Source organism: Rhinopithecus roxellana, chromosome 11, assembly GCF_007565055.1.
Source record: "Rhinopithecus roxellana isolate Shanxi Qingling chromosome 11, ASM756505v1, whole genome shotgun sequence".
Classification (NCBI taxonomy): Eukaryota; Metazoa; Chordata; class Mammalia; order Primates; family Cercopithecidae; genus Rhinopithecus; species Rhinopithecus roxellana.
This window is the reverse complement of record NC_044559.1, coordinates 61,913,498-61,937,025: the sequence shown is the minus strand read 5'-3', so window position 1 is coordinate 61,937,025 and position 23,528 is coordinate 61,913,498. Positions and strand designations below refer to the sequence as shown.

Genomic DNA, 23,528 nt, shown 5'->3' with positions numbered 1-23,528 from the left:
TCTGTATGGTTATGCTTTGAAAAGACGAGGAGGAGTGAGTGGGACTCCACGTGAGGCAAAGGGGACTTTGAAGGATGAATGAAGGGAAGACATATGGGGCCCTGTCTAGTCCTACACCACTGAGATATGGTGATTTAAAAAAACTTTCTACTGAAGTAGAAGATACATACAGAAAATAGACATATTATAAGTGTATAGCTCAATATAACTCCACAGATTGAACACATCCATGTAACCAGCACCCAGATTAAGAAATAGAGCATGACTAACACAATCTCATGCTTCCTTTTAGACACCTCAGTTGACTCTTAAATAGTTTGGGGATTAGGGGTGCAGTTGAAAATCCAAGTAAAATTTTGTCTCCCTGAAAATGTAACTACTAATAGCCTACTATTGACTGGAAGCTTTACTGACTTACTACATAATGACACACACACACATTTTTTGAGACAGAGTCTTGCTGTGTTGCCCAGGCTGGAGTGCAGTGGCACGATCTTGGCTCATTGCAACCTCCACCTCCCGGGTTCAAGCGATTCTTCCTCCCGAGTAGCTGGGATTACAGGCGCGTGCCACCACGCTTGGCTAATTTTTGTATTTTTAGCAGAGATGGGGTTTCACCATATTGGCCAGGCTGATATCGAACTCCTGACCTGGTGATCCACCCGCCTCGGCCTCTCAAACTGCTGGAATTACAGGTCTGAGCCACTGTGACCAACCAACGACATATATTTTATGCATTCACAGCATACCTCACATTTCCTTATTTTTTTTTTTTCTATTTCTAGGCTATGTGGTTTATCCGTGAGTTTTTTCAAATTGTTGCAAATCTCCAAAATATTTTCTAAAGTGTTTATTGAAAAAAATCTGCCTTTAAGTGGCCCCTTACAGTTCAAGCCAGTTTTGTTCAAGAGTCAACTGTACCCTTGCTCCATGGATGACTACTCTCTTGACTTCTAGGAGCATAAATTAGTTTTGCATATGTCTTTTCTTTGTGTGTATGCGTAATATATAACGCAGATTGTGCTCTTTTGTGTCTGGCTTCTCTCATTCAACAGCATATTAGATTCCTGCATATTATTGCATATAGTTTAGTTATATTACTAATTTTCATTGCTATAGAGCATTCCATTGTGGGAGAACATAACTATTTATTTATTTTACTAGATGTGGGTAATTGTTTGGGTTTACCCATCCGGGGCATCCTCCAGAGAAAATGGGAATTAAACAAGGTTTTCTCCTCATCATGGTTATAGTGGAGGTAGTACCAGGTTGTGCCCAGCTTCTGCTGTGATATGAGGGAGGAATCCAGACAGCAGCGAGAAGATTGAGACACACTTGGGAGAATTGGGTGTGGTTTCATCAGTCCTGTGCTGATTCCTGCTGCTCTTCCTGTGACTCACCACGTCCCTTCTCATGTCGTTCCCTACCGGCACATGTTTTCTACGTCCTCTTCTCTGCTATTATTACTCTCTCTACAGTCCCTCCAAGGAGACTGTGCAGAACATATCAAACAACAGGCAATCGATGAATATTTAAAGTTCATTAGGTGTTGATATTAAGTGTTAGGTGAGGGGCAAAGAGTTGAATGTTTTGGGCTTGCCCTTGAGGAGCCTGTAGTATAGTTATCAATTCACAGGTGTGGCTGTGGGCCACATCCCTGGAAGCCAGCTGTACTGTAGAGTTCAGGGATGTAAATTCAGAGGCTTACATGGACCAGGCTGGTAACGTGACTGAAATGAATGGGGTTGCTTATAAGGAGTGATGGGCATGGTGGAGAACACATATATATCCTCTGCCCAAATATCAGCCCAACAAACTCTGTCCAACTCAATTTAGCAAGTTCACCACTTTCCAACCTTTAGAGAGTAGAGTCTTCATTATATAATAAGAAAGTGCTCCTCAGAGGATTTGGGTGTTTTTATGGGCAAATTCTGTTTTTATAAATAAAGTTTTATTCAAAAAGTCATGCTCATTTGTTTGCATATTTTGCTAAAACTGCAGAGTTGAATAGTTGCAAAAGAGACCAGGTTTGATTAGTTGCAACAGTGGCCATATGGCTTACAAAGCCTAAAATATTTACCATCTAGCCCTTTATAAAAAAGTTTGCCAACTCCTGCTTTACTTCATAAAAGCAAGGACATAGTAATCATAACCTCTGTAGTCATGTAATAAGCTGAGCCCATTAAATTTAGTGTTAATGTTCTCATTCATGTATTCATCCAACGCATATTTACAGAGAACCTATTGTATTTCAGGCATAAAATAGTGATAATCAGACATGGTTCTTGGTCTTGAGGAGTTTAAGAGAGGCTCTTCTATCACTTCTTGGCCTTTTGGTTAAGATCAAGTTAGTAAAAGAGTCTCCTATGAATTTGAAATTCCATTTTATGATTGTGCTTTCTATAAATCACAAATATGACATCGTGGTGTGGGGGCATCCCCAGTCAGCTCTTGTAGTTATGCAGGTAGTGCATTTCCGTGTGCACCAACCACATGGGGCTTATTCTCAGCATAGCAGTTTTTAGAATAAAAAGTATAATATGGAAATGAACTACACATCCTCAATTTGAAACTACTATGTCAGCTATCTTTATTAATTTTATAAACTTGGTAAACACTCTACATAATTTGATTTTTTGCTTCAGTAATGAAGAGTATGTAATGTGATGTTTGCACAATTACTGTAGTTTTAAATGTCCTAATTGTTTACATATGGTAATGCCAGACTGTTTGAAGGTAGCCATGTCTGGAGAAGGGCTGATGGGTTTTGAAGTGCTTACTAAAGCAAGCCAAGCAGACGGCCAGTCTTGTGCTACTTTAATAATAAACCTCAATAGAAACAACAGCCAACCAAGTTAATAGAGTTTGGATAATAAAGTTTGGAGTGCAGCATAACAAATTAATCTATCTCTGCTCATGTGCTTATCTATTTGCTTATCAAAGTCATAAAAGTTTGTTTCTTCTTAATAGGAGGATATAGGTGCATTGTAATGAACATATAAAATATAGAAGTATTTCTTTACAATAAGGAATTTGAAACTTGTTTTTAACGTCTTTTAAACCTGTGTAGCATTTTCATATGTGCTTGTATATATATTATGGGTGAACACTGGGGCTGTGAGTGACTGCCCATTCACCACCCCTCGACTGTCCTCAGACCAATGTAAAGGAAGCAGGTCAAACAATATCAGTGAGCCATCTTCAGCCATGATGGCTGCATCATTGCCTTCTTCCAGCCTGAGAGGTCTTTCAGGAAGTGGAAATTTGTTTGGATATTGTAGTTGCAGTTATTTAGCTATGTGCGGTAATTCAAAGATGTGAAATGCAGGAAGCCCTGGTCATACTTATACATGGATTTGGGATCCATCAGACATCAAATGGGATGCTGTTTGTCACCTTTTGAGGCAGTAATCTGGGTGACCCACAGTGCTTTCCTCTGAAATCTTAGGCTTCTGAAGAAACCACGGGAAGGAATGTGAACTGGTACAATGAATAGCTTAATGAATGTGATGAAAACTCCAAACTGGTTTGTTTTGTTGTCAAAATTAATAAAGTTAAGGTGTAGTTGATCTTCTTCTTCTTTTTTTTTTTTTTTGAGACGGAGTCTGCCACTGTCACCCAGGCTGGAGTGCAGTGGCATGATCTCCACTCACTACAACCTCTGCCTCCCGGGTTCAAGCGATTCTCCTGCTTCAGCCTCCCGAGTAGCTGGGATTAAAGGCACCTGCCACCATGCCCTGCTAATTTTTTGTATTTTTAGTAGAGATGGGGTTTCACTATGTTGGCCAGGCTGGTCTTGAACTCCTGACCACGTGATCCTCCTTTCTTGGCCTCCCAAAGTGCTGGGAATACAGGTGTGAGCCACTGCTCCCGGCCAGTCTTCTTTAGGAGGACGAAATGATTTATAGCCATTCATGTCTTCTACTTTTGGTGTTTAAAATGTTTTAAAGAATTCAATCCTATTCTTTTTAGTAATTCTATATGGATAGTTGTTTAGAGGAAAAACAAGAATTGAGAAGGCTGAGAAAATAAATATCACAGTTGTTTTCTTACAAAGCTGGAAACTGTAGGCTTAGTTCTTTTTATTAAAAATGAAATTTTCTGAAACAAATTTTATGATAGGCCAAATCCCCTTGATGTGGCATTGGGAAAAACGAAGTCTGTTCTAATAATGTGGAGTTATCTTGTCAGGAAGTCCAGCCTCAGAATGTTGCTTTGTCAAGACTAACCAATTAAAATTTACTTTAATAGTCCTCAAGTTTTATTTTTAGAGAGGAGAAAGTATTGAAGGTATAGGTAAATATAGCTTGATAGAACAGAGTGCCTTGGTTGCAAGTGACAGAAAACCCGATTCAAACTGTCTCAAGTGAAAAAATCCATGGGCTTAAGTAATTGCAAATCTAAGGATTGGATCTGCCTTCAGGAGGGGCTAGACTAAGGATCAAAATGATGTCATGAGGATTCATCTTGGCTACATGTTTTTGGGCTCTGAATGGAGACTTCTAGCAGCTTCAGGTTTGCTTAATTATAAACAACCTTCCTGGTCATGATGAGTCATGTGCCTCGTGCTGGACCAGTGGCTGTGGCCAGGGATATTGGCCTGTTCCGATTGGATAGCCAGATCATGTGCTTCACTCCAGGGCCTGAGGTCAGCACATCTTCTGCAGAAGATGAAGCATAAATTGATGATAGCTGGGAATGGTTCCCTGCAGAGGTGAATCATGGCAGTTACCAAGAGGATTGGGGGTGCTGGGAGGTACACTGATTATTATGATTATTATTAATGTATCTTTTAGTGGTTTGAAAAGCATTTTCAGGTGTATTCTTGTTTGACCTTTGGAGGTATTGGGGAGGCAGCATAAAGAAGTGATAAAAACATGGATTCTGGGGCTAGATTAGATTCAGTTATTAGCTTGCATGAGCTTTTGACCAATTACTTAACCTCTTTGTATCTCAGTTTTCTCAGATGTGCAATGGGGATAAAGGTATTTACCTAAAAGAGTTCTGAGAAGGATCAAATTAATGGGCATTTGCAGGGCACTTAGAATAGTGCCTCATGCACGCTAGCCTCTCTATCCCTTGTTATTACTGTTAAACTTTAAAGCTGTTCTGCTGGCAGGGGAGCAAGTGTCCTCTTCATTTGACAGACGAGGAAGTTCAGACTCACACGTCCTGTAAGAGTCAAATCTGGTTTGGACCTGACTTCTTCCCTGTACCCACACTTGCTTCTGTGTTATGATTGTGGGGCATTTGGGTTAGTAATAAATGAAGGAAGCAGAGAGGGAAAAAGCACTAGAAAGCAGGCCTGTGTGTACAAGAAAGGCAGTGTTTCTTGTACTTGAACAAGATTGTTTCTTTAACTTGAACGTTGGCCTTAGTTTCCTGCATGAAGGGTGCCCCCAGGAACATTTAAGGGAACATTCCTAAGAAGAAATTGTTCCATCCTGCTGGGCACATGCTTGGGAAAATCAACCATATCCAGGGTGGGCACTTGCTTGGGAAATGTTTACTGATGGTTTAATCAGATCCAGTATTCTGAGTTTCAGAGGAGACAAAGCTTTTTGTGGTCGGGAGGTGACTTGAACCCGTCAATATGGTGTGAGGACAGAATTACTGACTCTGAGAGGTTTGGACCACTGCAGAGTGCTGCTCTCATAACCGCCAGCAAGTTCTGTCTACAAATAGATGGCATTTTCCTCATTAGGAATATTTTCCTATAGTTGTTGAGAATGTTTTATGGGGAAATTATTCAAATGACTTAATGAAGGAGATTTTTTTTCTCGAGACTCAGATGTTGGTATGGCCCAGACATCTAGGGAGGGTCTTGTTGCTCTCTGAGGACAACAGTGATTTCTTCGTTAAGTAAGTATTACTTACTGTGGACTCAGGACACTGAAAGCTTAAAGTATTTGTGAGTAATCTCTGATACGCTCCTAAGCTATGCAGTTATGAAAGCAAGGAAAAACTTAGCAGAAAACACAATTTTGGTGCTCTCTGCTGTGCTTTTGAGGAAAAGTGGTGCTTGCCATTCAGCATTCACAAAGCTTGCTGGAGGGCCAGAGCTGCTTCTTCACTGCAGGACAGGCTCTGCCCTGCGGTAGCTGTTTCCTTGAGGACGGCCACTGTGCTTGGGATGTGGGAGTCTTAGATATTTCATAAATGGATCATGGCTTTGTGTTGGGGTCCGCGTGTTTCCTAAACAAAGGAATGAACACACAAGACAACACAAGACAAGACAAACATGGCGGCTGCCCCGAACGGCATGCTCTGCTTTATTTTATACAGTCGTTTGTGGAATGTTGCCAAGTCACAAGACACATTGTTGTTTTTCTGATTTTTCCCTGACTTTCTGGATTTTCAAGATGTTTACACATAAACAAGCCCCCAGGGTCTGCTGTTTGCAGCTGGCTCCTTTGTCCTCCCTGTTTGCAGGGAAGGAACGCCCTGCTTTGTTTGCAAGAGCAGGACTTATCGGGAATGTCTCGTTGGCGAGCACGTAGTCCGTAGTCCTCTACACTTTGTCTTGTTTTCAATTTATTTTGACAAGACATTGTTTACCATGTAGATGTCTTTAAGAACTTCACCTGTGAGTCCTGCATTACCTCTGTCTGGACACATCTCATTGTTTTTGTTGTTTCTTTAGATGGAGGATGTGGTATCTGAGTATTGATTCCCACACCTGGCTTTACAATGACGTTTATATTCCAAAGAGCAACACCTATTCAGAGAATAAAGGGATTAGCTACTTATTCTAGAGAAATGATCCTAGGTTTGCCAAATATTTGTGGGAATTATAATAGATTCTTAGATGTAATCCCACTTATTATGTTCTTAGCTCCTTGGGAGTCTTTTACCTTGCTGCATAGTCAGGGATTGAATATTAATAGTTCCTTCATTGCCCTTAACCTGACCCCATTTTACATCTGAGAAAGCAAGGTCAACCTTATTTCCTGTAATGTCAGCAACAAAAGCAACAACATTATTATTCATTATGTGATAGGCACCACTCAATTCTTTCATTGGTTATCCTATTTCATATTCTCCAGAACTCTGTGATCATTATTCTATAGATGAGGAAATTGAGGTATAACCTGTGGTCTCAGGATATGGCTGAGTGGTACAGGTCTGCTCTTAGCATCACAGACACTGTACCGCTGACTGGTGTGGCCAGTGTCCAGTCCAGGGTCTCTACCACTGGCTGCACATTAGAATCACCCTGAGGGATTTTCAAAGCACTGAATGTGCAGTTGCATAACTCCCTGCCCCTTACATTCTTGTTTACTTGGTCTGGGGTCTCAGTGGAGGTTGCTGTGCATTCAGTACTGAGAATATTTTTGAACTAGAGCAATAGCTCTTAAAATTTGGTTCCTGGGATGGCAATATCAGGTAACTTGTTAGAAGAAGAAATTCTCAGGCCCCACCCAGACCTACTGAATTGAAACTCTGGGGTAGGGTGTAGTGATCAGTGTTTTAACAAGTCTTCTAGGTGATTCTTTTTTAAAAAAAATATTGTAGGAAAAACAAACAACATAAAATTTGCCATCTTAACTGTTTTTAAGTGTATGATTCACTAGCGTTAAGCACGTTCATATTGTTGTGCAACAGATCTCCAGAACTTTTTCACCTTGCAAATCTGAAACTTCATACCCATTAAAACCTGTTAAACAACTCCCTTTCTCTCCCTCCTGTAACCCCTGGTAGGAACCATTCTGCTTTTTGTTTTCATGAACTTGACTACTTCACATACTTTGTCTAGATGGAACTCCAAGTGATTCTTAGGCATGTTCAAGTGTGAGAGCCATTGAACTCCAAAACTCGATTTGGCTCATCTCTCTGTAGTTGCCCACTCACATCATTAATATCAACCATATTGTAAATCCCGCACTCCTCTGCATGCCCTGCTCTTTCTAGTCCTGTGTCTGCCACCTTGTTGTTCTGTCACTTTGATCAAGTTACTTAATTTCCCTGAGGTGATTCCCTTGTCTCTATAAGTGAGGGTTGGGGGATTTGCCGGGGGGTGGCGGGGACCCTAACTTGCAGAGCTGTGTTAAATGTTAAATCATTAGACACTTGTGATAGTAATTTGTAAGTTGTCAGGTGGTATAATAAATAAATGTTAGGTATAGCTTGTAAATGTGGTCTCTTTTTAAATTGTAGGTTTTGTTTTTGTTGCAGTCATACACCTTTGTTTTTTTAAAGGATTCCATAGTTCCACAAGGCCTCTTGCGAAAGACTTAAGTTCCTATTATGTTTGTTTCTCTTCCTCCTCCCCCATTTCTTATCTGGTGTTTACAGTGTGTAAACAGGATTCACAGATGTGCTGGGTAATGTAGTATAGTTTGATTACTTTAAATTTTCTGCGCACACACAAATTGTGTTTTCCTTGGATTTAGTAATTGTGTCTTGTAAAGTTTTTCTATGCACTCACCACTACTTTAACCACAAACAGCCTTCTATGTGAATTTCCTCTTAATATTTTAAGCCATATCAGCTATCTTATCAATTACATCTTGGAGAAATCTTACCTGGAGTCTTACGCTTTGCTGTAGTCCAGACCACTTGCCACTTGCTCTCTAGGCCTGCTGTGCACCACATCTTGGGATCCTCTCTTTAATACTTTTCTGGGAATTTCTTGTATCTTACCTATGTATTGGATTCCCAGTTTCCCTCATCCCATATTCTCTTCTTTCTTGGTTTACCCCTGTATTTGGAAGTGTCCTAGAAAATTTCATATGGGAGGTAAGACTTTTGAGTTGTTATATATCTGAGACTGTCACTTTCACATTTAATTTATAGCATGGCTGGGGATAGAATTGTTTTAAATCACTGAGATAGAAAGGTTTTAAATCACTGAGCTTCAGAATGGTGAAGACATTGCTCATTATCTTTTAGTATCTAGTATTGATTTTGAGAAGGCTGAGACTGACTTCCAGTCCTTTGTAGGTGACTTCATTTTTCTTCCTTTTATTCTCTCAGGTTTTTAGTTCTTCTCTTTATTTTCAGTGTTCTGAAATTTCATAATATTCCTTGGTGGGGTCTATTTTCATTGCTTGGAAACTTGAATTGTTCATTTTTAGAAATTTTCTTGAAATGTATCATTGTTGAATTCCCCCCTCTGTTTTCTCTGTTCTTTCTTTTTGGAATTCTATTAGATGTTGACTTACTGTCTTCTGACAGCCTTACCTTTTCTTCCGCTTTTCACATCTGCTTTTCAGCTGTATTCTTAGGATATTTCCTACGTTTACCTTGTAATCCTTCTATTCAATTTTTCAAGTTTGTTATAATTTTTTTTTTTAATTTCTGACAGTTTTTAAATTCTCTGATTGCTTTTATTGTATAGAATCCTACTATTTCATGAAATTATTTTCTTTTAGTTCTCTGAGGAGGTTAATGATAAATTTTTAAGCTTTTTTGCATGTTTTCTATTTCCGTCAAGTTGCTTTTTTCCTCTGTTTCTGTCCTTCATGTTAGATATTTTCTTTATGATCTTTGAATGTCCATTCATGATTAAGAATGTGGCTTTACAGACTGGAAGATGTGGCTTCTTTGGGCCTAAGTTAGTTGCTATCATCTATCAGATTTCCGGCTTTAAAAAGCTTAACATTTTAATCTTTGCTCCTATTGTCTTTGTCCTTGTAGATTTATGCATTTAAAAAGAAACGATTTTGTGGTATTGGGGTTTTAGGAGGGAGAGGAGCTGAATATGTGTATTCGTCCACTGTCTTTAACTGGAAGTCAACATAGAAGTCTTAAAAAAAAATCCAGGTCAGAATGTGTAGCGCTGGCGTTTGCTCAGACACATACCTGCAGTCGTGAGCATTAGCGTGGTGTTCTTTTATTTTTTAAAACATGGTATATATTTAGATGGTCTCAGCAGAGATCTTGACTTTCTTGTTAACTGTGCAGCAGCTGCTTCTTTTTCTCAGCTAAGAGCTTTTCTTTCAGGTGTTAGAAAACCAATAAATTTATAAATGATAATTGGGCTTTGTGATAAAAAATAAGAATTGTAGAAAAAAAATCCTTATTGATGTTCCTGAAAGGAATTTTCCAAGGGTAAGCATATAATCCTTAGATTACAATGCAGCTGACACATTAAGTCTTCTTACATGAAAAGCTGAATTAATAGGTTTTAATGCCATTTGCCCTTGACCACCCACAAAGGGCATTCCCGCAGGCTAAAGAGACTGAACATAAATACAGCAAAGGGAGCGGGGCTGTATTTTGATCCCTTGTAAATGCTTCAACAAAGCATTCAGGCTCAGACCATCAGAGAATAGGTAAAAAGCTACTGTTAGCCTTTCTGATAGCAGGTCTCTGCAAAAATTAGTCAGTTTTAGGAAAGCAGAGTGGTTCTTTTACTATAGGCTAACTGACCTTGGATTATTTCATGATCTGCTTCTTGAGGTGATAAGCTCAGTTGCTTCTTGCCTTTTCTGAATGTTGGATGTATTCTCTGTCAAATACCAATCCTTCCTTCTAGCTTACTGGAGCACAGCCCCTCAGATGAGTGCCTTAGTTATTATGTAGTAACCAAGATGGTCATTTCTGGCCCTGGCACTGATTAGATAACAGAAGTCTCTTTCATAAGCTTCGCAGCTCTGTGCAGTAGCAGCCCTTTAATAGCTGTAACTTCACCACTGGGAAAGGAAAGGAAAGCTTCTCTGCTTCATGCTGATTGCTATGGAAGCGTGCCCAAGATACTTCCCCTTGGATGTACAGGGCTGTGTGCAAAACAGAGAAATTGCTTTCCACTTAAAAGCATTGGCCTGTTATTAATCTATGAACCTTTGAGGAAATCAGATTCAGAGCTTTCCTAAATATAGAAAGTTCCTTTCTCTCTTGTTATTAAAGCCGCAAACAATCTAGGGGTAATTTTTTGTATTATTTTGAGGTTGCACTAAAATTAAGAGGAAGGACAGCACTGCAGAGATGCCTGGTTGTTTGTTGGGTTTCGTAAAAGGACTAAATGTAAATAAATTATGAATTCTTGCACATTAGGAAAGGGACCCTTTTTTTGTTTGTTTAATTAGCTACTCCTCCCTTTCTCTGTACTTGTTTTATGTCTTCTGCATGCTCTCAAAATCTGTCTTCTTGTTCCTAATGTATATGGTATTGAAATGAACTGTAGGAGCTATGTCTATTACTTAGAAGACATAGACAAGGGTTTTTATTGCTAAGAGGGAGACATGCAGAGGATGACAAATTAACTGATTATCACCCAGCTTGGGTTTTCCTGAGCTGTGTCATCCCCATTGATCATCATGGTTGCTGCCTCTGCCACAAGTGCACTTTTAAAGCTCCAGCCCAAGCAAGTTACCCCTAGCTTAACGGAAGCCACCTGAGTCTTCCAAAAGACTCCACTGAATTCTAAGGGCCAGCCAAAGAAACTAAACCTTTTTTTATGAAAAAGAAAACTATCACTATTCTTTGTAGAAGCTACTAGTTTCTGATCTTGCCTAGAACTAGTTCACTCCCAGGGCTTTAAGTACCAGCTCTATGCAGTATTTATAGATGACACGATAAAAGAGCCAAGAAAGAACCAAATACTTACAGTTTCCAAGTGGATTTAGATTATTTGCCCATAGGACAACCATTGTTTAACATTCTTTTCTTTTGCCACCGTGGTGTTGGCACTTTGTGTGTGGCAATTATAATTTGGATTCTTTAACATACTTCTGTTGGCAGAAGCTTATGTATATACATTGTGGTGCAGTGGGTGACATCAAAAGTGCTCTCAGGCAATGAAGGGTTGCACTTATGACATAGATGATTTTCTGATTCAAAACATTTGTGAGCTATTATGAGACAGACAACAGTCTTGTCATTAGTCATTTGAGATTGTCATGAATAGGCCCCTCATCTAGTTGAGAATTCACGTACCCAGCTTTTCTATGGGAAAAATTGTTCTTCAGACAGAGCGTGAATGAAATATTCTATCTATTATGGGACTCCCTGTGCTTTTGGAGGGGGATGAGAAGAAAGGGTGGCATTTATGGAATTTGGCTATTTTGCCAAAAGGGGCATGCTCCTCCAGTGGCAGCTGTGGTGGCTGCTGAGAGGAAAGTGGGGACAAGGGTGACTCTGAGATGAGTGTGCCCGATGAGGGGCTTCAGAGGTTGCTGGCTTTTCACAAGAGACCTCAATATATGACGCCTTGTGGAGGTCACAGTTATGACATTATCTAAGAGATTTACTGTTGGGTCTATAATGAGGATGAACTGGCCATTGTGTTTAAAGAAGTTGGGTCTCACCTGCAGGGTGAGCTTCCTCAGCACATTCATTACCTCTCTTCTCGGTGGGTACCTCATGGATCAGAAGCTGGGGCCGAGTGAAAGTGTTAGGTGGTTGGTGTGGTTCCCATCTCCTGCTTGTCTTTTGCTGGCAAAGTGTCTGCAGGTCCCACTCTCTAACATGGGAAGTGATGCTGGAGGGAAAGGAAGAGGCAAGGCAGATACCGCTGAGGTTGGTGCTGTAGTGGACATAGCTCAGGCAGGATGCCAATGGGGCTAGGGTTCTGGGAGTAAAACAGCTCTGGGATGATCAGAAACGTGTTAACATGAACAGTTATATTTCTTTTTTTTTTTTTTTTTTTTTTTTTTTTTTTGAGGCGTAGTCTCGCTCTGTCGCCCGGACTGGAGTGCAGTGGCCAGATCTCAGCTCACTGCAAGCTCCGCCTCCCAGGTTTACGCCATTCTCCTGCCTCAGCCTCCCGAGTAGCTGGGACTACAGGCGCCCGCCACCTCGCCCGGCTAGTTTTTTTTTTTGTATTTTTAGTAGAGACGGGGTTTCACCGTGTTAGCCAGGATGGTCTCGATCTCCTGACCTCGTGATCCGCCCGTCTCGGCCTCCCAAAGTGCTGGGATTACAGGCTTGAGCCACCGCGCCCGGCCGAACAGTTATATTTCTTTGCTTTTTTTCTCTTTTGATTTTCTGTGGAACTTAAAAAGCCTTTCAGAAGGTATTGGAAAGGTTTTTGTTTATGCTTGCACCATAGCTTTCTTGCTTTTGTTTTTTTCCCTAGCCTTATTGAGGTATAATTTGTATACAAAAACCTTCACATAATTAATTTATACAATTTGATGAGTTTGGACATATGTATACACTTGTATTACCACCACCACAGTTGAGATAATAAACATATCCATCACCTCCAAAAGTTTCCTGTGTCCTATGCGTGGGGGGAGGACGGTGATGGGGGTAAGAACACTTAATGTGAGATACACCCTCTTTTTAAAATTTATTTATTTTTTGAGACAGCGTCTCGCTGTCACCCAGGTTGGAATGCAGTGGCACGATCATGGCTCACTGCAGTCTGAAACTCCTGGGGTCAAGAGATCCTCCTGCCTCAGCTTCCCAGGTAACTACAGGTATACACCACCACACCTGGCTAATTTTTTTATTTTATGGAGATGGGGTCTTGCTAGGTTGCCGAGGCTGGTCTCGAACTCCTTGCCTCATGTGATCCACCCACCATAGCCTTCTAAAGCATTGGGATTATAGGCGTGAGCCACTGTGCTGGCCCAGATATACCTTCTTAAATTTTTAAGTACATAATGTCTTATCGTTAACTATAGGCACTATGTTGTACACTATGTTGTACTATGTATGGAACTTACTCATTTCATTTTGTATGTAACTTCATATCTATAGAACAACAGCTGCCCATATCCACCCCCGTTCCCTGGTAATCATGTAATATTTGCCCTTCTGTGACTGACTTATTTCACTTAACATACATCTTTCACGTCTATCCATGTTGTTTCACATGGTTGAATTTTCTTCTTTTTTAAGGCTGAGTAATACTTTGTTATATGTATATACCACATTTTCTTTTTAAAATGTTTATTCTTTTAATTGACATATAATAATTATATGTACTTATGGGATACATAGTGAGATTTCAATACATATAATGTGTTGTGATCAGATCAGGGTAATTAGCATATTTATCATTTGAAACATTTGTCATTTCTTTGTGTTGGGAACATTCAACATCTTCCTACAGTACCACATTTTTCTTTATCCGTTCATCTGTTGATGGACATTTGTGTTGTTTCCATATCCTGGCTGTTGTGAATAATGTTGTGATAAACATGAACATGCAGGTATCTCCTTGAGATCCTGATTTCACTTCTTTTGGATATATACCCACAAGTGGGATCATTGGGTCATATGGCAGTTAGTTTTTAACTTTTTGAGAAATCTCTATCTTGCTTTCTGTAGCAGTTGCAATTTACATTCCCACCAGTAGTGTGCAAGGGTTCCAACTTCTCCCTGACCTTACTAGCACTTGTTATCTTTTGTCTTTTAAATAATAGCCATTCTCACAGGTGTGAGGTGATATCTCATTGTGGTTTTGATTTACATTTCCCTGATGATTAGTGATGTTGAGCATTTCTTCATAAACCTCTTGGCTATTTGGATGTCTTCTTTGGAGATATGTCTGTTCAATGCTCATTTTAAAATTGGTTATTTGTTTTTATTGCTATTGAGTTTTTGGAGGTTTTTTTTTTTTTTTTTTTTTTTTTTTTGAGGCGGAGTCTCGCTCTGTCGTCCCGGCTGGAGTGCAGTGGCCGGATCTCAGCTCACTGCAAGCTCCGCCTCCCGGGTTTATGCCATTCTCCTGCCTCAGCCTCCCGAGTAGCTGGGACTACAGGCGCCTGCCACCTCACCTGGCTAATTTTTGTATTTTTAGTAGAGACGAGGTTTCACCGTGTTAGCCAGGATGGTCTCGATCTCCTGACCTCGTGATCCACCCGTCTCGGCCTCCCAACGTGCTGGGATTACAGGCTTGAGCCACCGTGCCCGGCCTGGAGTTCTTTATATGTAATAGATATTAATCTTTTTTCAGATAAAAGGTTTGCAAATATTTCCCCCATTCCATAGGTTGCCTTTTCACTTTGTTGATTCTTTTCTTTGCTGTATAAAACCATATCTATTTTTGCTTTTCTTACCTGTGCTTTTGGTGTTATATCCAAGGAATCACTGCCAAATCTAATATCAAGAAACTTCCCCGCTATGTTTTCTTCTAAGAATTGTATAGTTTCAGATCTTATGTTCAAATCCTTAATCCATTTTGAATAAATTTTTGTGTATAAGACATGGTTCAATTCCATTCTTTTGGATGTGGATATCCAGCTTTCCCAGCACCCTTTATTGAAGAGACTATCCTTGCCCCACTGTGTGTTCTTGGCACCTTTCCTGTAGATCAATTGGCTATATGTACATGGGTTTATTTCTGGGTTGTCTATTCTGTTCTGTTGATCTGTATGTTTATCTTTATGCCAGTACCACAATGTTTTGATTACTGTAACTTTGTAATATATTTTGAGATCACGAAGTGTGATATTTCCAGCTTTGTTCTTGGTTTTTCTTGCTTAAAATTCTTTTGACTATTTGGGGCCTTTTGTGGTTCCATACACATTTTAGAATTCCTGTAAAAAATTATCTTTGGGAATTTGATCAGGATTACATTGAACCTGTACATTGCTTTGGGTAGTATAGACATTTTAGCAATATTAATTCTTCCTATCCATGAATACATGAAATCTTTACATTTATAAGCAAAGTTTTATAGTTTTGTGTACAAGTCTGTTACCTCCTAGGTTAGGTTTATTTCTAAGCATTTTATTCTATTTGATGCTACTGTAAATGAGTTTTTCTCTTAGTTTCCTTTTTGGATTATTTTATTGGTGTACAGAAATACAACTCTTCTTTTGTATTGAATTCATTTATTCTAACAGTTTTTTGGTGGGATCTTTAGGGTTTTCTACGTATAAGATTATGTTATCTGCAAACAGTTTTACATTGGATACCTTTTATATCTTTTTCTTGCCTCATTGGTCTGGCTGAGACCTCTAGTACCATATTAAATAGAAGTAGTGAGTGTGGGGCATTCTTATGTGTTCCAGATCTTAGAGGAAAAGCTTTCAGTTTTTCTCCATTGAGTATGATGTTAGCTATGGGCTTTTCATGTATGACCCTTATTTTATTGGGGTAAGTTATACTTAATTTGACAGTTTTTGTGGTGAAATTTAAAACATCCTGTTGAATTTCGTTAGATGCTTTTTCTGCAGCTATTGAGATGATCATGTGATTTGGGCCAGAACTTTCAGGGTACATAGAATGTTTACCCTGGTGCAGCAGTGATAATAGGGACAGGAAGTTCTGAGAGGAAAGCTAGTCTAGGGGTGCTAGGTCTTCTGGAGGGTTCTCTCTTGGTGTCAAAAACCCTGATTTATGTTCTGTTTAAAATAATGCAGATGAGACAGGTTCTATAATTTATTTCATTACTATATAAATACAAAAAGGATCTTTTTCTAACTAATAGCCTTTCACAATTTATGTGCATTTGGTTTTTAAAAATCAAGCAACATAGGCATCTTTGCAGTACAGTGTTTTCTATTTATTTTGGCAAGGTCATAGAGTCATAGTTTTAGAAATGAAAACTGTTCTTCAAATACATTCTTATGCAAAAACTCAGTGTACAAAACAGATGATCGTGGAACTGCTGGGGTGGTAGGGTCCCTCCCATCACCCCTCTCCTCTCTTTCCTCTTTCTTTCCCCAAGCCGTCTCCCACCTCCTCTCCCGTAACAACTGAAGAGACTTTGACAACACTGCAGAGCACATTTGAAACAGTGAATTCTGTCATTTCACAGGCAAGGAATTGTGAATTTTTTAGGTGTCGCAAATGGATGACAGTGTTAGAGAACAAGCAGCAGGTGGAGATTTACCTCTTTACCACACTTCCCCTCACAAAAGGAGGGCTGCATAGACTCTGATTCCTCAATTATCTGGAAAACCTGTGGTGGTTGGGTTACCTTGTATACTACAGTATTCTAGTATCCTTGGTTACAAAGCTAACTCCAGGTAGTTTCAGAAGTTGCTTCATTTTGCCTAGAAGAAGGGACACAACCCTGCAGGAGGTGGCCTTTGTCCTGGGTCCTGGACTTACAGAATACAGTATGGTCAGGGGCCAGAGAATACCTGATAGAATAATCTTCCTAGTTAAAGAGATAGGTGGCTGACCTTGTGGTCAGAACTATTACAAGACACAGGGTGGTAGATTCTCTCTGATTTTCCCTTGGTCTTCAGTTGTCATTAGAACCTTCTTTGGTGATGTGTAAGAGCCCAAGTTCTGAAACACATGGGACAGATCTGGGTGCAGTTGCTGTGACTGTGACCGTATCAAAGTTACTTAACCTTCTAAACTCCTATTTTTCTTACCTGCAAAATGAGGATGCCATTTGCTTTGGAGTGATTTTAAGGATTAAATGAGATTATTTGTATGTGTGCATGTACTTGTGTGTGTATTTACATATTCACAAGATTTCTATATATAAATATTGGTTTTACACCCATATAAATATACAGATTTTTATATCTATTATATATATATGTGTATATATATGCACATTAGATAGGTCTGGTGCTTAAGTACATGCCTGACACATAGTATGCATTAAAGATACAGCAGATGTTACTATCATACTATTATGTATTACTATATTATTCTGTAAGTATACTCAAGTATTGTGATGTGCTGGATACTATGTGGTGCCACTCTCCATGTGCCAGCCTCCCAGATACAGCAACACTCACTGCAGGAAATGGAAAAGGTGCCAGGCTTTGCTTAAATTGTATCCCGATTCCAATTTGCTTTCCTTAGTTCATATCCTTCTGAGTCTTCAGCCTTTGTCTTTTCTTAATGACCACTGCATTCCCTTAAAGTCTTAACTATTGAAATTGATATTGGTCCGTTCATGACATTTCTAGGGGAGGGAATGTGAGCCGCCTGGGCAATAGCAAAGTAGCCTCCTGTAGATGTATTTTCTTAATCTTTTTACTTATTTAAGTTTGCTTTTCCTTCATGGACACTAAAGGAGAAAGCATTTGTTTATAAAAAAATTTATTAGACAGCTATTGGTTATTCTATTTCTTGCTAGTAATTTGATTAGAACTTTGGTCAGCAAGGGATAAGAAGTGTTTGCAGTTGGACTTGGTAAAATTCTTGCCAGAGGCGAAGACTGTCTTGGCAGTTAGCTTACCCAGAGGATCGTGGATAGAATCAGTTTCTTTTACCATTTAATACATTTTAATTTATTTTATTTTTAAACTTATTATTTTGTTTTTTAAAGATGGGGTCTCTCTGTTGCCCGATGACCAGGCTGGAGTGCAGTAGCGTGATCATAGCTCTCTATAGCCTTGACTGCCTGAGCTCAAGTGATCCCCCCACCTCAGCCTCCTGAGTAGCTGGGATTACGGGCACATGCCACCATGCCTGGCTAATGTTTTTAAAAAAGTTTTTGTAGAGACAGGATCTTGTATGTTGCCTAGGCTGGTCTCAAAGTCCTGAGCTCAAGCAATTCTCCTGCCTTGGGCTCCAAAAGTGCTGAGGTTGTTAAGTGTGAACCACTTTGCCTGGCTCTACTCTTTTTTTTAAAAGGCAGAGAATTAAAAGGCCCTCAATACTATGTTATTAGGATCTTAATAGGGCACCATGAGTACAGAGCAGTAGCTCATAGACCTTGATTGGGTCTGCCTCTCATTTCACTCATTGGGTCTTTATTCTTATTTTTAAAAAGAATTTCATGTGTAATGCAGTGGCACTAGCTATACTCATAAGGTCCAGATTATGCTGATTTTTTTTCAAGATTATTTTAAAAAATGTCGTAATAGTAGAAGTCTACAAGGAATGCCCATTTCCTCTGAATCATTAACATTGTAAGGATTGACCTGAAGATTTTAATAATGGATTTACTGGAAGAGGGTTTCTATTAAGCACAGTGATGTTTGCATAATTGAGCCCTCATCCTTTACTACCTTTGGTATTGAGAGACCAAGACATTGAGATGCTTGTCGTGTGACTTTTTCTGCAAGTAAGGAAGGCTGGTTCAATTAGTAAAGACTATGAGGCTAATACCTTCTATTTTTCCAGCACTTTGCTCTGGGAATAAGAAGGTGGGAAACCTAGGAAAGCTTTCTATTAGTTTTCATGGCATCTTTTCCTTGGAGGGTCCACATTTAGCAGTGCTTTGTTAATGTAAAATAGTTTTAAGAAATGTAACCGTAAATTCCTAGAAGGTCAGCAGGCAGCCTTGAAAAAGAGCAAGGGAGAAGATTAACCACATTTACTGTCACCATGGCCTGCTAGATGCCAGATGCGGCCTTGGGGTCTTGTTATAGGCTTACACTAGCCTCCTAAGGGAGGAATCACCCCAGCTTCTTTGGAGGGGACATGAAGACTTTGGGAGGGGAAGCTACCATCCAGCTTGCACAGGAGTAGCCGAATCAGCACTGAGCTCAGGTCTGTTTGTCTCCAAAGTCCGTGATTTTAATGACCACATGCTATTGCTTCCCTGGTAGAAAAACCTTTTTTTTTCTTTAAAATTTTTTGAAAATTATTTGTTTGGGAGAAATTGAGCTACCAAGTTTTTTCTTCTTTCTAGAGATGACATATCTGTTTTCTGATAAGAAATCTACCCCACAGTACACTAAACCAAAGCAGACAAATGACCAGTAAAGCTGTTTGCTACCTCCTACTCGTGCTGAGCTAGGCCAGTGGAGCACCATCTCCATGGGAGAGATTTTTGATAGGAAGAAACTGCAGTCCCTACCTAACCCAGAGAACCTAGCAAACTGGTTTATACAGGAAGAATAGAAAGCAGTTTCTACCAACTCTAAAACCAGTCTTCTTTCTGCTACGTCAGGTTCCTTCATTCCCTGTTATCCTTTCTTTTCATCCCTTCAAAAAAAGTGAACGTCTAAATCACTTTTTTTTTTTTTTTAATACTTTAAGTTCTGGGATTCATGTGCCGAATGTGCAGGTTTGTTACATAGGTATACACGTGCCATAGTGGTTTGCTGCACCTATCAACCCATCATCTATGTTAGGTATTTCTCCTAATGCTATCCCTCCCCTAGCCCCCGACCCCCGACAGGCCCCAGTGTGTGATGTTCCCCTCCCTGTGACCATGTGTTCTCATTTGTTCAATTCCCACTTATGAGTGAGAACATGTGATGTTTGGTTTTCTGTTCCTGTGTTAGTTTGCTGAGAATGATGGTTTCAGCTTCATCCATGTCCCTGCAAAGGACATGAACTCACCTTTTTTAATGGCTGCATAGTATTCCATGGTGCATATGTGCCACATTTTCTTTATCTGGCCTGTCATTGATGGGCATTTGGGTTGGTTCCAAGTCTTTGCTATTGTGAACAGTGCTGCACACTCTTTACTATGTCTGTAAGTGCCCCTCGCAGCACTTACATTCCTTGCTTCTTTTCAACAAAGAAATGACACGTTGGTGTACTTTGGGTTGTTTTCCCTCATTAATGTAGGGGGAAAATGTTTACAGGGTTGTAAACATAAGTTTGTGTGCACTATCTTTTAAAGAAAACAAATTTTACTTTTTTTTGAGATGGAGTCTCACTGTGTTTCCCAGGCTCTTCTGGAACCCTGAGCTCAAGTGATCCTCCTGCCTCAGCCTCCTGAGTAGCTGGGACTACAGGCACAAGCCACAGCACCGACTTCAGTCTTTACTTTGAGAAGAGTAAGGCAGTTTAGGAAGATGAACCTAAAACTGACAAATTGGATGGGAATGATGGGAGTTCTGATGGGATGGGCTTAGACATAGTGAAGGAAGGGAATTCAGACAACTAGAGGGTAGACAGTAAGGGATGCTGACGGCTCCCTTTGGCTCAAAAATAATGTTGTTTTGTTCTTTCATGTGTTCATTTCTTCATTCTGTTCTTCCTTCATCCGAGCATTCATGCATTTGCCAAGCTTTTCTCGGTGGCTATTTTCAAGCTCTGCTTGATGCTATGTAAGAATAAAAAGTGAGAAAATTTGTCTTCCTTCTTTTACTGGGAGGAAGAAAAATTTTGGAAGAAATAAAAAAATATATATATGTACCTGTTTAAAAATATTGCTCTTATGGTACTAGATGCTTTTTGTTTATAAGATTTGGATGTTTGGTATGTTTTAGGTATGTGATGGTCAAAGTAAAAGTGTTTAGAAAGTTGTGAAATTCTTATCCCACCTGCTTTTTTTTCTAGTGAACTAGACAAATGTCCCCAAACCCCTACCCAAGCCCCTAAAGGTGGCAAGTGAATAAAAGGGAGAGGCAAAACAATAGTTTGTCATTTTCTAAAAACATTTAAATTTAAAAAATACAGTGATAAAATAAGAAATACAGTGGTTTAGAAATATAATATTTCTGGAAAGTCTGAAATCCAAGGATTGTTCAATCAAACAATCAGGAGGGTATATCTTTCCCCCCCTTTTCCCCTGGGGAAAAAGAAACTTGAAGCACTTGAAATAAGTGTGTGCATGTGAGTGTCTATGTTGATTTTGTTAAGCTCACTTTATGATGTATCTAAAACAAGAATCCCAAACTCTAAGACCTCTCAAGCCCAGGCAGGTAACATAAATCGGCGAAGTGGGTCAGATGTTAGATAATAGTGGAGGCTGGGCGCTCAGACACACTGGAGAGCCGCCTGTCCCGTATAATAGGAGCAGCTGCTGCTTGGAGCCTGTTCCTTGTTGCCAGGTGGCAGCCCAAGTGGGGGTGGGGAGATGACCTTCCAATTTTCATGAAAATCCAGATTTTAAAGTCACTGATTAAAAATCTTAAAAAGGACCAACAGTGTGTGTGTTAACCAAACCTGTCAGTGGGTTGCATTTGGCTCATGGGTCACCAGGAACTTCTTGGTTTTATACCAGTAGAATGTACAGTCAGCCCTTCATATCTGTGGGCTCTACATCTGAGGATTCAACCAGCTGTGGATTGAAAATATTCAGGGTAAAAATCCCCAATAAGGATAACAATACCACAATTAAAAATACAGTATAGCCCAGGTACGGTGGCTCACGCCTGTAATCTCAGCACTTTGGGAGGCCGAGGCAGGTGAATCATGAGGTCAGGAGTTTGAGACCAGCCTGACCAGCCTGGCCAACATGGTGAAACCCCGTCTCTACTAAAAATACAAAAATTAGCTGGATGAAGTGGTGGACGCCTGTAATCCCAGCTACTTGGGAGGCTAAGGCAGGAGAATTGCTTGAACCCTAGAGGCAGAGGTTGCAGTGAGCCAAGATCGTGCCACTGCACTCCAGCCCAGGCGACAGAGTGAGACTCTGCTCAAAAAGAAACCAACCAACCAACAAACAAAAAAACCCACAAAAAAACAGTATAAGAACTATTGACATAGCATTTATGTTGTGTTAGGACTGATAAGTAATCTAGAGAGGACTGAAAATATTCAAGAGGATGCACATAGGTTATACGCAAATGCCTCACCATTTACATCAGAGACTTAAGCTTTGTAGAGTTTGTGTCTGCCATGGGTCCTGGAACCAATCCTTTGTGGATACTGAGGGACCACTGTACTGTATATAACTCAGAATGTTCACAAAATGATTGTTGTTTTCTATTTAAAATAAAAATTTTCCAGCATTAATTACAGAATTTCCAGTTGAATTTGAGTTGAAATGTCTCCATTTGTGATGAGTTTAGCTATAAATGCATACAATAGTGCTTTGCGTAAAGTAGGCCTTTAATAAACATTTGTTAAACTGAACTGAATGTGAGGGGGTTTAATAACCCATAGCCTTTTCAGTATACAAGAATCAGAAAGAAATTTAAAAACAGAAGAAGCTGTCAACAGAGTAAAGTAAAAATCAATATGTTTTCTGGTTTTAGTGTCCTCTGCTGTGTCAGGCAAATAGAGAAAGCATCTGTTTTCACAAACAAAGGAGGTTTGTCAGCAAACATACCTCATACTTTAACAAACACAAAGGTTAAAGGTAAAAAAAAAGAGTGTGGCAGACTCATTGAATTCTACTTTTGTAGTATGAATCCTTTGCTCAGTTTTGTTTTCTAAGTTACCACTTCTCTGGCTTGACTTCTTTTAATGTTTTGTTTTTGTCATCCTCCTGCAATTATGAAAGCCAAAGGTTGTCAAAACTTTCCCACCCCATCCATGTGTTCTTGGTTGCAAATGAGAACTTAAGCAGGAAAAACAGTTATTGAAAGAATATCCAGCAGTTATCAAAGGACTACTAGGTTGCCAGAACCATAGCAAAAACCATACCATATGAATAGTGAGCTACCATTGTGCTGGTGTCACCTTGTGAGTACACCCCGATGGCACTGTCCATACACTGGAAGTGTTGTGTTGCTTGCTCCAGATTCCAGGTCCTGGGTGGGAGCATCTGATTGTCATGGGCACACACTGGGTGCCAGGGATGGAGGAAGTGATGGCCTTCTCAGCATCCCTGATGAGGTTGCCCCCCAGCCCCCACTAGTACTCACCCCAACGTAGGCAACTCAGACCCTGGACACTATTATGTTGACTTCCCAGAGGAAGAAGATGGAGGCATCTGAAGCCAACTTGAGGCAAAGGAGTCAGATGCTATGTCATTCCTAGGAATTGGCAGCTTGTGGCAGAAACGAAGGGTTCAGAGCGCATATGTTGCTTACCCAGGACACTTTTGGTAGGGTTGAGATTTTTAACTCATTGTGCCTGACTCC

General features: G+C 39.9%; 1 protein-coding gene across 5 annotated transcripts in view; it reads left to right on the top strand.

Annotated features, from left to right (window-relative positions):
- Nucleotides 1-23,528, top strand: part of SGMS1 (sphingomyelin synthase 1) — a 316,221-nt gene that overhangs the window by 37,518 nt on the left and 255,175 nt on the right. The window lies entirely within an intron of this gene.